Consider the following 14,194-nt stretch of genomic DNA (forward strand, 5'->3'; position numbering starts at 1 on the left):
AAATCTTAGCAGCGGAGAACCAGTCCAAGGAGATCTTCTCCATCGTTCACAACCTGGCATTCTCGGACAGAACTACGCTTAAACCAGCCCCGTCCAATGACCTCTGTCTTTCTCTTAATAATTATTTCATTCAGAAAATTATCACCATTAAGGCCAACATCCCCCCTCCTCCCCCTTCTTTTGTGGATCCCCAATGTCCCCCTCCCAAAGGCAAACTAACTTTCTTTCCCCCTATCACCCGGGAAAACCTGACTTCATTGGTGCCTTTGATCAAATCTGGCTCCCCTCTTGACCCTTGTCCTGCCCATATCCTCCGTCACATCTTTGTCTCCTGTCCAGATCCCCCCCTTCACCTCCTCAACAGCTCCCTCGCGCAAGGCTTAGTTCCTAGCTCCTTGAAGTCTGCGGTAATTGTGCCCATCTTGAAAAAACCTGGGGCAGATCCTTCTGTCCCTGCCAATTTCCGCCCCATCTCCCTCCTGCCATTTCTAGCTAAGGTGCTCGAGCGCCACGTCACCTGCGCTCTGAGCTCCTTTGTGGAGAAACATGGAGCCCTTGCCCCCCGCCAAGCCGGTTTCCGCCCCGCACACTCCACGGAGTCCGTGGTCATGTCGGTCCTTGACACCCTCAGGGAGGGTATGGACACCAATCACCACCAGGCCCTTGTGCTCCTCGACCTCTCAGCCGCCTTTGATACGGTGGACCACAACATCTTACTTTCCCGTATCAGGGCGGCGGGGATCGAGGGGACTGCCCTGGTCTGGTTGTCCTCCTTTCTGAGCGACCGCACCCAGGCTGTCCGCCTGGGTGACTTCACTGCGGACTTCCGGAAAGTCCAGTGCGGGGTCCCTCAAGGTTCATCTCTCTCCCCCCTTTTGTTTAACCTATACATCGCCCCTCTTATCTTTTCTCTCCAACAGATGGAGGTCGCCGTATTTAACTATGCGGATGACCTCCAGCTGGTCTTTGATCTTTCCTCTCCTTCTGCTGTCCTTAACTTTCAAACTGTCATGTCTCACATCAGGGACTGGATGAGCCACAATCACCTCAAACTTAACCCGGACAAAACCGAGTTGGTATTGACGGGCGGCTCATCCAGCCCCTGGTCTCCCCTCTTCTGGCCTCCCTCTCTTGGTTCTCCTCCTGTCCCCTCCCCCTCAGTTAAAACATTAGGCATTAAGCTCAATTCCCAACTCACCCTCCACTCCCAGGTTAGCTCTGTGGTATCTTCCTCTTTCCTCTCACTGCGTACTATACGCAAGGTGTCCCGCTTCTTTACCTTTTCTGCTCTCAAACTTATCATTCTGGCCATGGTGGTGTCCGGCCTGGACTACGGGAACGCTCTGTATGCCGGTATTCCTGCATACAGCTTGCGCCGCCTACAACAGATCCAAAACCAGGCGGCCCGCCTAGCCTTCAACCTTCCCAAATTCCACCACTCTACCCCACTTCTGAAATCTCTCCACTGGCTCCCAGTGCGGGCTAGAATTCAATTCAAGCTCGCATCCATCACTTTCCTGGCCCGATTGGACCTGGCACCCGCCTTCATCTCCTCTGAGATTGTTCCCTATGTCCCCTCTAGGGAACTACGTTCTTCTTCCCAGTCCCTCCTCTCCATCCCCCGCTTCCGGAGAAAGAAGTGGGGTGGCTCCAGATTTGCCATTCTGGCACCAACCCTTTGGAATTCCCTTCCCCTTCATCTTCGTGCCATCACCCTCTATCCCCAATTCCGCAAAAGTCTTAAAACCTACCTATTCGCAAAATCCTTTGAATAAATTCCCATTCCTCTCTCCCTGCTCTTAACCCTCAGCCCCCACTAGCTACAGCGCCAAGAAACCGCCGGTATACGTGCGCTTTAAAAGTGCTTTTAAACTCAAACTCAAACTCAAACTCTCTGTCTTTAAGAGTCTTAGAAGTTAAGGTTTTAAAATGTCAGAGTGAAGCCTTATGAAAAGGTTAAAGGTAATAATGACACTGGAAATGAGGGTGATCAGTTTTAATCTTCATCTGCCCACAAGAGGAAGAGGATTTGAAGAGAGATGTCTTCTCTCGGTCAGACATCGCGACAACTGGCGACAGCTGGCCCAGAAATTGGCAAATTTGCCCAGAACACGGCAAATGTCCTTAAAATCAACCCTGAGTTCTGTAGAAGCTACATATAAGGCTTGCTCAATTTTAGGGTAGACAAAAATATTTACAACAAGGGGTGGTGATGGACAGAGTCTCTGAATTAAGCAGAGTACTCTCACCCAGTCAAGAGATCAGGGCTAGATCCAACACCGTTTTTTAGCTCATTGCACCATCCCAGTTTCAGAACCTGGCTGTATGCAAATTAGTCTGTCCCTGGCCCAGTGCATCATGGGAACAGGGCAGACCAGACTACAAAAGCCAATTCTTACACTGGGAAGGAAACAAGCTTCCGGGGACCGGTTTCTGGCATTACAGACGTCTTCGGCCCGGCTTGCTTGAATCCTGATGGTGCAATGAGCAAGGGACTCACATCTGAGTATACCCTTCCACGCTTAGGGTGGACAGAAATATTTACAACAAGGGGTGGTGATGGACAGAGTCTCTGAATTAAGCAGAGTACTCTCACCCAGTCAAGAGATCAGGGCTAGATCCAACACCGTTTTTTAGCTCATTGCACCATCCCAGTTTCAGAACCTGTCTGTATGCAAATTAGTCTGTCCCTGGCCCAGTGCATCATGGGAACAGGGCAGACCAGACTACAAAAGCCAATTCTTACACTGGGAAGGAAACAAGCTTCCGGGGACCGGTTTCTGGCATTACAGCCGTCTTCGGCCCGGCTTGCTTGAATCCTGATGGTGCAATGAGCAAGGGACTCACATCTGAGTATACCCTTCCACGCTTAGGGTGGACAAAAATATTTACAACAAGGGGTGGTGATGGACAGAATCTCTGAATTAAGCAGAGTACTCTCACCCAGTCAAGAGATCAGGGCTAGATCCAACACCGTTTTTTAGCTCATTGCACCATCCCAGTTTCAGAACCTGTCTGTATGCAAATTAGTCTGTCCCTGGCCCAGTGCATCATGGGAACAGGGCAGACCAGACTACAAAAGCCAATTCTTACACTGGGAAGGAAACAAGCTTCCGGGGACCGGTTTCTGGCATTACAGCCGTCTTCGGCCCGGCTTGCTTGAATCCTGATGGTGCAATGAGCAAGGGACTCACATCTGAGTATACCCTTCCACGCTTAGGGTGGACAAAAATATTTACAACAAGGGGTGGTGATGGACAGAGTCTCTGAATTAAGCAGAGTACTCTCACCCAGTCAAGAGATCAGGGCTGGATCCAACACCGTTTTTTAGCTCATTGCACCATCCCAGTTTCAGAACCTGGCTGTATGCAAATTAGTCTGTCCCTGGCCCAGTGCATCATGGGAACAGGGCAGACCAGACTACAAAAGCCAATTCTTACACTGGGAAGGAAACAAGCTTCCGGGGACCGGTTTCTGGCATTACAGCCGTCTTCGGCCCGGCTTGCTTGAATCCTGATGGTGCAATGAGCAAGGGACTCACATCTGAGTATACCCTTCCACGCTTAGGGTGGGATGGGGCAGTGAGATAAATATTTTATTTATTTTTATTCTTTATTTCGGCCGAATGGCCATAAAAGATGCACATATATACAATAATTGAGTCGAAAATCATAACAGTAAACATGCATCAATTCATTTAAAACAATGATTTCTAACAAATAAAATGCAGAATTAGTTGTCAACAATCAATTTAAAATATCATCCGTTTAGCAGCAAAATTCACTTTTTAAAATTAAAATGAGTCCAGCTTAGAGCATCTGTCCCAGTTTCTTTCGGGCAATATACACACAGTAAAGAAACCTACTAATGCTGAATACAATAAACTGAGCAGTGTTAGTTTTTAGGATCCTATATGCTGTTAGACCCGATCTGGTTCCCAAAAGAACACACATGGGTTTGAGCCATCTTTTGCGAGCATTCAGGTACGCTTTACATATAAACAACATGTGGACCTTGTTCTCCTTACACAAGTCTGAACACATAGGACATCTCTCAATTATACTACTCACAGAATCAGGTTTATTCTTTGACCAACGCTCTATGTTGGAATTCAGCATGAGGTTTCCATACCTAAATTTCAAAAATAGAGTCTTGGCAACAGGGGGCTCTATTTCGTCCAGAAAGGATTCAAAGCAAGGTTTGCTTTTGAAGGATAAAAAGTTCTGAGTTAAAGTGCCAATTCGGCTTTCATGAACATGCCTATTATTCATAAAGCACCAATAGGCTCTTTTTACCATTGGTTTAGCAAAGGGAGGTAGATTTTCTGGGTTCTCCCAAAACGAATGGAAGCCCAGAGTAACGAGCCATTTTTTAATATGCCCGAACCACCGGAGGGAGTTGAAGGAGTCTAAGTTCATTACTTCTCGAAGACCGTTCCTATAGTCTATCAGTTCTGGCGTGGACCAAATCCTTATCCAGAACATTAGCGGCCGTATAGTAGTTAAATGGTCGGTTCGTTTAAAGTTCAAATCGAGTTGAAGAGGAAGCAATGGTGTACTAGTTGGGACCCTTGTAATCGTTCTCATAAATTTGTTATCCAGGCCTTGGAAACTCTCCCGGGCCCAAGGTCCCCATATCTCAGCCCCATATAGGGCAGCAGATTTAATTTTAAATTTAAAAAGTTCAAGTACAGGTGTTACACTTTTACTTGTACTAGCGTTCAATCTACAAATTATTGGTTTCGCGTTATGAGCATATGACACCTTATTTTTCTCGATTTGGGCCTTCCATGTTAACTTAGAATCAAGAACTACCCCTAAATAAGTAAAGTTCTCCACAGTACCTAGGGTTTCCCCATTCAAAGTCAGGTACCCTCTGTCCGGCCTACTTGGATTCAAGGCCATGCATTTGGTTTTATCAACGTTTATTTCTAAACCTTTGGTCACACAGTAGCTACTGAAGGAGTTTAAGAGTGCCTGGAGGCCCTTCTTAGTTTGGGATATTAAGATGGTATCATCCGCGAAGAGCAACGCAGGCACTCTCTCTCCATTAAGCTGAGGTGAATCATTGCTACAGGTGTTAAGATATTCAGGAACATCATTAACAAAAATAGAAAACAGGGTGGGGGCCAAGACGCATCCCTGACGGACACCACGTTTAATCGGGATGTCACGCGTCAGTTCGCCATTCGGACCCCATCTGATGTTTGCGTGATTTCTATCGTGTAGCTCTATAATGTGGACCAAAAGGCTTCCTGGCAGGCCAGCTTTGTTTAAAGATCTCCAGAGCAAGTTGCGAGGGACAAGGTCAAATGCCGCTCTCAAGTCTATAAAAGCTACGTACAAATGACCTTTCCTGATCAGAACATACTTCCAATACAGACAGCACAATCTAAAGATCTGGTCTATAGTGCTAGTCTTAGACCTAAAGCCTGCCTGAAATTTGGAAAGTATAGCTGACTCGTCCAACCAATCATTTATCCTAAATAGTAAATGTTTGGCGTAGAGTTTTTGCAGAATGTCCATTAAACTAATGGGTCTATAATTCGAGGGGACAGATCTTTTCCCCTTTTTGAAAATCGGGACAACTTCTGCTGCACGCCAACTATCAGGAAATTTGCAGCTTACAGACAGATCATTAAACAGACGATTAATATAGGGGGCCCAGACTGCAGATTCATGTTTGTAGAGGTCACCCGGTATTTTATCTGGGCCGGGAGCTTTGTTATTTTTTAGGTCGTTGATTGCCCTATTTGTTTCTTCCAAGGTGAAATCGAGGCATACAGGTAGCGGAAGTGAACCCAGAAACTCCTCATCACCACTATCGTATTGTTTGTACAAGTTTGTAAAGTGTGTCACCCATGTCATTTCATCAATGAACGTGTCCTTCACAGGTCTACCAGCGTGCCCCCCATTTGCAACCAATCTCCAAAAGCCAACATTGTCATTTTGTTTTGCTGCGGTCAACATATCAGCCCAGATTGACTCTTCCCATGTTTTTTCCGAAACTTTTTGGGCACGCTTATACTCATCCCTGGCAAATCTAACATCATCTTTGGATTTATTTTTAATAGCATTTAAGAGCTCCCTCTTAGCCATTTTACAAGTATGGTCGTACCAAAGTTTCCCATGACATCCCACTCGTACATTTTGCTGACTCTTCCTTGGCATTTTAGACATATAATTTCTTAATTCATTAAAGAAAACCTTGTGTAGTTCAACAAAATGGTCGCAGCTATTAGTTGACGATGGTTGTCCTACTAAAGGTGCGAAGGTCTTGTCAAACAATGAATAGACTGCAGCCAAGGTCTTGCCCTCGCTTAAAAGATGTGGCCATTTTAGAGCGCGTCTATTATTATTGATTGTGTGTGGGTGTTCACATAGATCAGCAGTAACTGTCTCGGTTGACATGGAGGTGTTAATATCTCTAATTATGTGTGCGTCAATGTAAAGTTCCAGAGGATAGTGATCACTCTCGGCCCTTGTTGCTACTTTAAAATCGATCATAAAATGCCAAATAATTAAGGAAACAAAAATAAAATCTAGCCTGCTTTTTGATTTCCCAAAAGTAGGTTGTTTGGTCAGATCTGAAGGAAAGCGACCATTACACGCTCTAAGGCCATGGTCAACTGTTAACCTCAGTAATTGAACCGCCAAAGTAGTACACGGGACATGATTCAAGGTTTCAAGCTGAGGGATATTATACGCTTGATCTTCATCTTGGAGAACTTCAGTGATCCCAAGGATCGGTTCGAAATTACAATTCAAATCACCTCCCAATATCACAGGCACTTCGCCCACCACCCTTTTTAAAAAGGAATCCAAGATTTCCAGGGTGGGCGAGACCTTATGATGCCCCATAGGTCTATTATAGGCATTAACGATGTAGTATTCACCCCCTTTTGTGGATACAATTTTTAGAGCCAAGATGTCAGGGGTTCCTGTATCTATGAATTCAACCTTTATGGCTAGAGTAATTTTAAGCCATATGATCAGACCCCCAGATGGCCTCCCCCTATCAGACTGAACGGCCTCAATTCCAAAGGTTTTATATCCCATCCTATGCGGGATGTCCAGTGCCCAAGTTTCTTGTAGTAGACAGAAATCACTGGAATCCACGTAATCTGCCCATTCTGGATCTCTCAGATTTTTGCCTACTCCTGCTATATTCCATGACAGGAAAACCAACTGTGGGATAGACCCACTACCAGAAGAATCGCATCCGGCAGTGGATGGAATTGGTGCCAAGGGGGAAGCTACTCTATCTTGACATAGGTCGTCTATTTTGATCTCTACCTCAGTATTCGGAGCCCCTGGTGAAGTGCACATTTTTACACCAATACAATCCTCAGCTATATCGGTGCCCACTACAGAAACCGAATAGCTTTCCATATCTCTGGAACCACAATCGGACGCTAAGGGGAAACTATCAGTGAGCCCTATAATTTGAGGTGGAGTGGCCATTGCCACTACATCAACAGTAGGTTGCCTTGCGAGTCAGTCTACCTCCTCAAGGCTACCGAACCTGTTCATGGTGGATAGACCACTCCAGCTCGCAAAAGGATCTTGATACTTGGAGGGATGACTCCTCCATGCATGGCGCTGTACTACGGACCAATCATCTTCCCGTGTTTTTTTGGGAGGTGATGGATAAAAGAAGGGCAAAAGCCTAGGTATGACACGGGAACCTTCACCAGTGGGACAAGAACAAATATAACGTGCTGTATTTGGGTCCTCAAAGGTCACCACTATACAGTCCCCAATCACAGATTTCTTTGTGGGACCCACCCAGGGTACACGACGCACCATCAGTACTCTGCTCTTCCGACCATTGGGAATTGGACGGTTCGCATTAAGCCAGTGCATGGTCTTGTTCTTCAGGGACCAGTGGTTCTCATACTGGCCGCTCTCAATCTGGGAAACGCCCGTCAAGACAACCGCATATTCATTGGCCTCAGGGGGAAGATCGATGTAGCCCCCTCTAAAATTATTCTTAGCTGAGGTGCCTAGAGAATTCTGCTGACGAGATACACTGGGGGGGGGTTTGACAGGAGGGCCTAAAGTAGGCTTTTGGATAGGTAGGGGAGTAGGACGGGTGGAAACCTCAGGTTTAAAGGTAGCTATAATTTGGTTAACACCCGTGGTTCGCGGCTTCGGAACCGGGCGTTCAGATGGTGGTATAGGGGGAGGAACATATGATGGTTGTGGAGTTAGGTCCTCTACCCCAAAGCCCTGGTTTTCTAGACTTCTCATGCCAAGAGTGGCCAAAGCAATAATGCTTTTCTCCATCTCCAGCAAGCTGTTTTCAATGCATGAGAGTCTAAGAGCAAGAGGGGAAAGTAGTTTCTTGAGTGTTTCCCAAACTATACCTATAAAATCTCCATCTTTCCCTTCCTGACCCTCAGCAAGTAAGCCCCCCTCTTGTACTGTAGTGGCAGGAAGAGCGGGATCTATCCCCTCAGAAACCCCCTCTCGATATGACTGGTCCCTAGGGGTAGTCCCTTCAGTTATATTGGGTGGTGATACACTAGACAATTTTGATTTCTGTGTCGCCGCTACTCTTGCCTTCTTACGGTAGTAAGTATACCGGGAGGTCTTTTTTCTTTTGGGTAAATTACCTGGATTTGTTTTGATTCTAGATGAATTGAAAATTACTGGGGCAGGGAAGTTAGAGCTAGAGTCCTGGTTGGCAGAAAATGATTTTAAAATGGTCGGGGGCGAGAAATTAAAATTAGCCTTCTTCGTGGGGGACAACACAGGCGGAGTTAAGTTACCTGTCTCGTCAAGTGGCCCTGGGGCTGGGGAGGGAAGTTGTAGAGTCGGAGCCTGATGGACTTCTGCCTGCATGACTAATGGACTGAGCTTGGCAGGTCGCTCCGGGGTAATTGCAGTAGCTATATGTCCAAGTGAGGATTTTTTAGATACCGCAATTACCTCCGATAGTCTTCTAGCGACAGCCAACTCAAGTGAAACACGGGTCTGCAGTTTGGATATTTCCTCGTCAATCGCCAGATTAGTGCGAGTGATGAAATCATCCATCGGACCACTGATTGATGTGACTCCCTTACCGGCCTTGCTACGAGTTAACCTTGTAGACATAATTATACAAAAACAAGTACCCAGGTAAGGTCTCCTAGGGAATGCAATTGATTGCAACACCAGACCCAAATAACAAATATCGAAAGGATGGGCGAAAAAAGGGTGGGCCAGTCCAGTCCTCGGCCGTCCTCGAACGGCCCAGTCTTTGCCCTGTCTTCGCCCGGGCTGCGTCCCGCGCTGCGGGAGGCGGAGGTTTTGATATAGGGGGCGGGCCAGCAGGGAGAGCGGACCGGAAGCTCTTCCTTGGTCTTGCAGGGACTTCTGGGAAATGAAGTCCCCGCACACTCGCAGCCCCGCTGACGCCTCGCGCCCACCGCCGCCTTACTGCCACAAGGAAGCCCCGCTGTGCTGGTGTCCGCCGCTCCCGTCGAAGCGGCACCCGCGAACCGGGTGCGGCGAGATGTGGGCTTTGAGCTTTGGGCGCTGATGTCGAGTTAAAAAGATGCCGCTGTGCCTCTGGCCTCGGTGCAGGAACTGCTGCTAAAAACAAAGTAAGTGGCCCACTCGTTGGAGGACTGGTTGCCTCTTAAAAGCCTCGTGGCGGGGGGCGGGCCAGCAGGGAGAGCGGACCGGAAGCTCTTCCTTGGTCTTGCAGGGACTTCTGGGAAATGAAGTCCCCGCACACTCGCAGCCCCGCTGACGCCTCGCGCCCACCGCCGCCTTACCGCCACAAGGAAGCCCCGCTGTGCTGGTGTCCGCCGCTCCCGTCGAAGCGGCACCCGCGGAGCGGGTGCGGCGAGATGTGGGCTTTGAGCTTTGGGCGCTGATGTCGAGTTAAAAAGATGCCGCTGTGCCTCTGGCCTCGGTGCAGGAACTGCTGCTAAAAACAAAGTAAGTGAGATAAATAACGGTGATGGATCAAGCCCTGATCTTTGGACTGGGTAAGAGTGGTCTGCTTAATTCAGACACTCTGTTCATCACCACCCCCTTTTCTGTATCGTTTTTGGCCACTATAGGTGTGGCAGGGTATACTCAGACATGAGTCCCTTTCTCACTGCTCCATCAGGATTCAAGCAAGCCGGGCCGAAGAGGCTGAAATGCCAGAAACCGGTCCCCGGTAGCTTGTCTCCTTTCTGGTGAAGAATTGGCTTGGTAGTTTGGTCTGCCCTGTTCCCATGATGCACTGGGCCAGGGGCAGACTAATTTGCATATAGCCAGGTTCTGAGCTGGGATGGGGCAGTGAGATAAATAACGGTGATGGATCAAGCCCTGATCTTTGGACTGGGTAAGAGTGGTCTGCTTAATTCAGACACTCTGTTCATCACCACCCCCTTTTCTGTATCGTTTTTGGCCACTATAGGTGTGGCAGGGTATACTCAGACATGAGTCCCTTTCTCACTGCTCCATCAGGATTCAAGCAAGCCGGGCCGAAGAGGCTGAAATGCCAGAAACCGGTCCCCGGTAGCTTGTCTCCTTTCTGGTGAAGAATTGGCTTGGTAGTTTGGTCTGCCCTGTTCCCATGATGCACTGGGACAGGGACAGACTAATTTGCATATAGCCAGGTTCTGAGCTGGGATGGGGCAGTGAGATAAATAACGGTGATGGATCAAGCCCTGATCTTTGGACTGGGTAAGAGTGGTCTGCTTAATTCAGACACTCTGTTGATCACCACCCCCTTTTCTGTATCGTTTTTGGCCACTATAGGTGTGGCAGGGTATACTCAGACATGAGTCCCTTTCTCACTGCTCCATCAGGATTCAAGCAAGCCGGGCCGAAGAGGCTGAAATGCCAGAAACCGGTCCCCGGTAGCTTGTCTCCTTTCTGGTGAAGAATTGGCTTGGTAGTTTGGTCTGCCCTGTTCCCATGATGCACTGGGCCAGGGACAGACTAATTTGCATATAGCCAGGTTCTGAGCTGGGATGGGGCAGTGAGATAAATAACGGTGATGGATCAAGCCCTGATCTTTGGACTGGGTAAGAGTGGTCTGCTTAATTCAGACACTCTGTTCATCACCACCCCCTTTTCTGTATCGTTTTTGGCCACTATAGGTGTGGCAGGGTATACTCAGACATGAGTCCCTTTCTCACTGCTCCATCAGGATTCAATTAAGCCGGGCCGAAGAGGCTGAAATGCCAGAAACCGGTCCCCGGTAGCTTGTCTCCTTTCTGGTGAAGAATTGGCTTGGTAGTTTGGTCTGCCCTGTTCCCATGATACACTGGGCCAGGGACAGACTAATTTGCATATAGCCAGGTTCTGAGCTGGGATGGGGCAGTGAGATAAATAACGGTGATGGATCAAGCCCTGATCTTTGGACTGGGTAAGAGTGGTCTGCTTAATTCAGACACTCTGTTCATCACCACCCCCTTTTCTGTATCGTTTTTGGCCACTATAGGTGTGGCAGGGTATACTCAGACATGAGTCCCTTTCTCACTGCTCCATCAGGATTCAAGCAAGCCGGGCCGAAGAGGCTGAAATGCCAGAAACCGGTCCCCGGTAGCTTGTCTCCTTTCTGGTGAAGAATTGGCTTGGTAGTTTGGTCTGCCCTGTTCCCATGATGCACTGGGCCAGGGACAGACTAATTTGCATATAGCCAGGTTCTGAGCTGGGATGGGGCAGTGAGATAAATAACGGTGATGGATCAAGCCCTGATCTTTGGACTGGGTAAGAGTGGTCTGCTTAATTCAGACACTCTGTTCATCACCACCCCCTTTTCTGTATCGTTTTTGGCCACTATAGGTGTGGCAGGGTATACTCAGACATGAGTCCCTTTCTCACTGCTCCATCAGGATTCAAGCAAGCCGGGCCGAAGAGGCTGAAATGCCAGAAACCGGTCCCCGGTAGCTTGTCTCCTTTCTGGTGAAGAATTGGCTTGGTAGTTTGGTCTGCCCTGTTCCCATGATGCACTGGGACAGGGACAGACTAATTTGCATATAGCCAGGTTCTGAGCTGGGATGGGGCAGTGAGATAAATAACGGTGATGGATCAAGCCCTGATCTTTGGACTGGGTAAGAGTGGTCTGCTTAATTCAGACACTCTGTTCATCACCACCCCCTTTTCTGTATCGTTTTTGGCCACTATAGGTGTGGCAGGGTATACTCAGACATGAGTCCCTTTCTCACTGCTCCATCAGGATTCAAGCAAGCCGGGCCGAAGAGGCTGAAATGCCAGAAACCGGTCCCCGGTAGCTTGTCTCCTTTCTGGTGAAGAATTGGCTTGGTAGTTTGGTCTGCCCTGTTCCCATGATGCACTGGGCCAGGGACAGACTAATTTGCATATAGCTAGGTTCTGAGCTGGGATGGGGCAGTGAGATAAATAACGGTGATGGATCAAGCCCTGATCTTTGGACTGGGTAAGAGTGGTCTGCTTAATTCAGACACTCTGTTCATCACCACCCCCTTTTCTGTATCGTTTTTGGCCACTATAGGTGTGGCAGGGTATACTCAGACATGAGTCCCTTTCTCACTGCTCCATCAGGATTCAAGCAAGCCGGGCCGAAGAGGCTGAAATGCCAGAAACCGGTCCCCGGTAGCTTGTCTCCTTTCTGGTGAAGAATTGGCTTGGTAGTTTGGTCTGCCCTGTTCCCATGATGCACTGGGCCAGGGACAGACTAATTTGCATATAGCCAGGTTCTGAACTGGGATGGGGCAGTGAGATAAATAACGGTGATGGATCAAGCCCTGATCTTTGGACTGGGTAAGAGTGGTCTGCTTAATTCAGACACTCTGTTCATCACCACCCCCTTTTCTGTATCAATTTTAGGGTAGATCAGTGAAGCAACAACTTTGAATGCACTGTAAGGTTAGAGCAGAGCCCTGCCTGGGGACTCACCACACACAATGTGCTGCCTCAAATCTAAACTACAGTGAAATTTAGGGGGAGTAAAAGAGTTGGTGCTTCTTTATCATTCATTGAAGTTTGTGTCGTATCAAATTAGGTGGCTGTGCACTAAACAAACATTTCTGTTCAGCCTGTGACCATTTTGAAAATGTTTCCTAATGTTTTAACTTACAGGTGATTTCAAGCCTGAAGCGGGGGAATGATTTGAGCGTGGAAACATTTGAAAGATCCAGTGTTGGAGAAGAGAAAACTAACTGCTAAGTGGTTAGCCTAAGGACATTTAGAGACATGCCAGTATCAAGATCGAAGTCGTCAATAAGAGATGAAGCAAATTGACTTTTCAGTGAGGAGGCTAATGGACAATATGTTGCCCCAGGTTAAAACTTTGACAAGATTCAACTAATTGGGTGGCTGCATAATCAGATAAATCATCCATTTGTAGATTAGAATCATCCAAAAGCGTAACAATTCAAGACATTAAGGAGAGATAAAATCATATAGATTATGGACAAAGTGGTAGTGCAGAGTGGAGGATGACAAACAACAACACCTTTAACGTATATTTGGTTTTGAGGATTACATGAATACTTAAAAACTTTGCTTGGGTTCAAGAAAAAGCAGGCATCAGCAATTGTGTGATGTCATAAGAAGCTAAAATAGCACTGCATTCTGCCACCAATGCTGCAATTGATCTTAGCACAGAATGTTGCAGTCTGGGAGTATGGCAACTAGAATGTCCAGCCTTAAGTATTATTTAAATCAAGTTTTGTTTATAAAGACACATCAACCATCTACTCCGCAAAAAAAAAAATCATGAAGCTCAATGTTGTGTTTGGTCAAAAAATGAGTATTGACAGACAAGCCATCTGCTTTAGAAGTGAGAGTTCAGGCAAGAGAAGGGAAGAGCAGCAGTAAGAATTTGAGGGGGCCCATCAGTGAGACTCGGCAAATTATGATGAGAGCTCAAAGGCAGAATTTCCTCTGAAACATTTACTTAACTGAAAGGTGTAGTACTGGTGTTTTCCTCCCTATGAGTTCTTTGCTGTAAGTACACATAATAGAGAAACTTACCTTTAGTGGGGTAGCATCCACTGCTCAACTAATATGTGGCTGGTTGAGGACAAGTTTGTCTTTTGAGCACTGTTTATGTACCTGCTGCATATGTCTGCTTCACAGCACAAGCATATAAGGCAGAAGAGGCAAGTCAACAGTAAATCATCAAGATAAAAAAAGAAATAGAGTGGGCCATCATGAAACAGACCAGCACCAACCAATGCCCGCACCCAAGTGAAAACTCCTTTCTAATCTTGGCTGTCGGG

The 14,194-nt window shown here is 47.3% G+C and overlaps 1 protein-coding gene across 5 annotated transcripts in view; it reads right to left on the reverse strand.

The window, feature by feature from the left end:
* DLG5 (discs large MAGUK scaffold protein 5) overlaps positions 1-14,194 on the reverse strand; it is a 957,981-nt gene that overhangs the window by 570,148 nt on the left and 373,639 nt on the right. The gene's annotated exons all lie outside the window — the stretch shown is intronic.

This window comes from Lissotriton helveticus, chromosome 5_1, assembly GCF_964261635.1.
Source record: "Lissotriton helveticus chromosome 5_1, aLisHel1.1, whole genome shotgun sequence".
Lineage (NCBI taxonomy): Eukaryota > Metazoa > Chordata > Amphibia > Caudata > Salamandridae > Lissotriton > Lissotriton helveticus.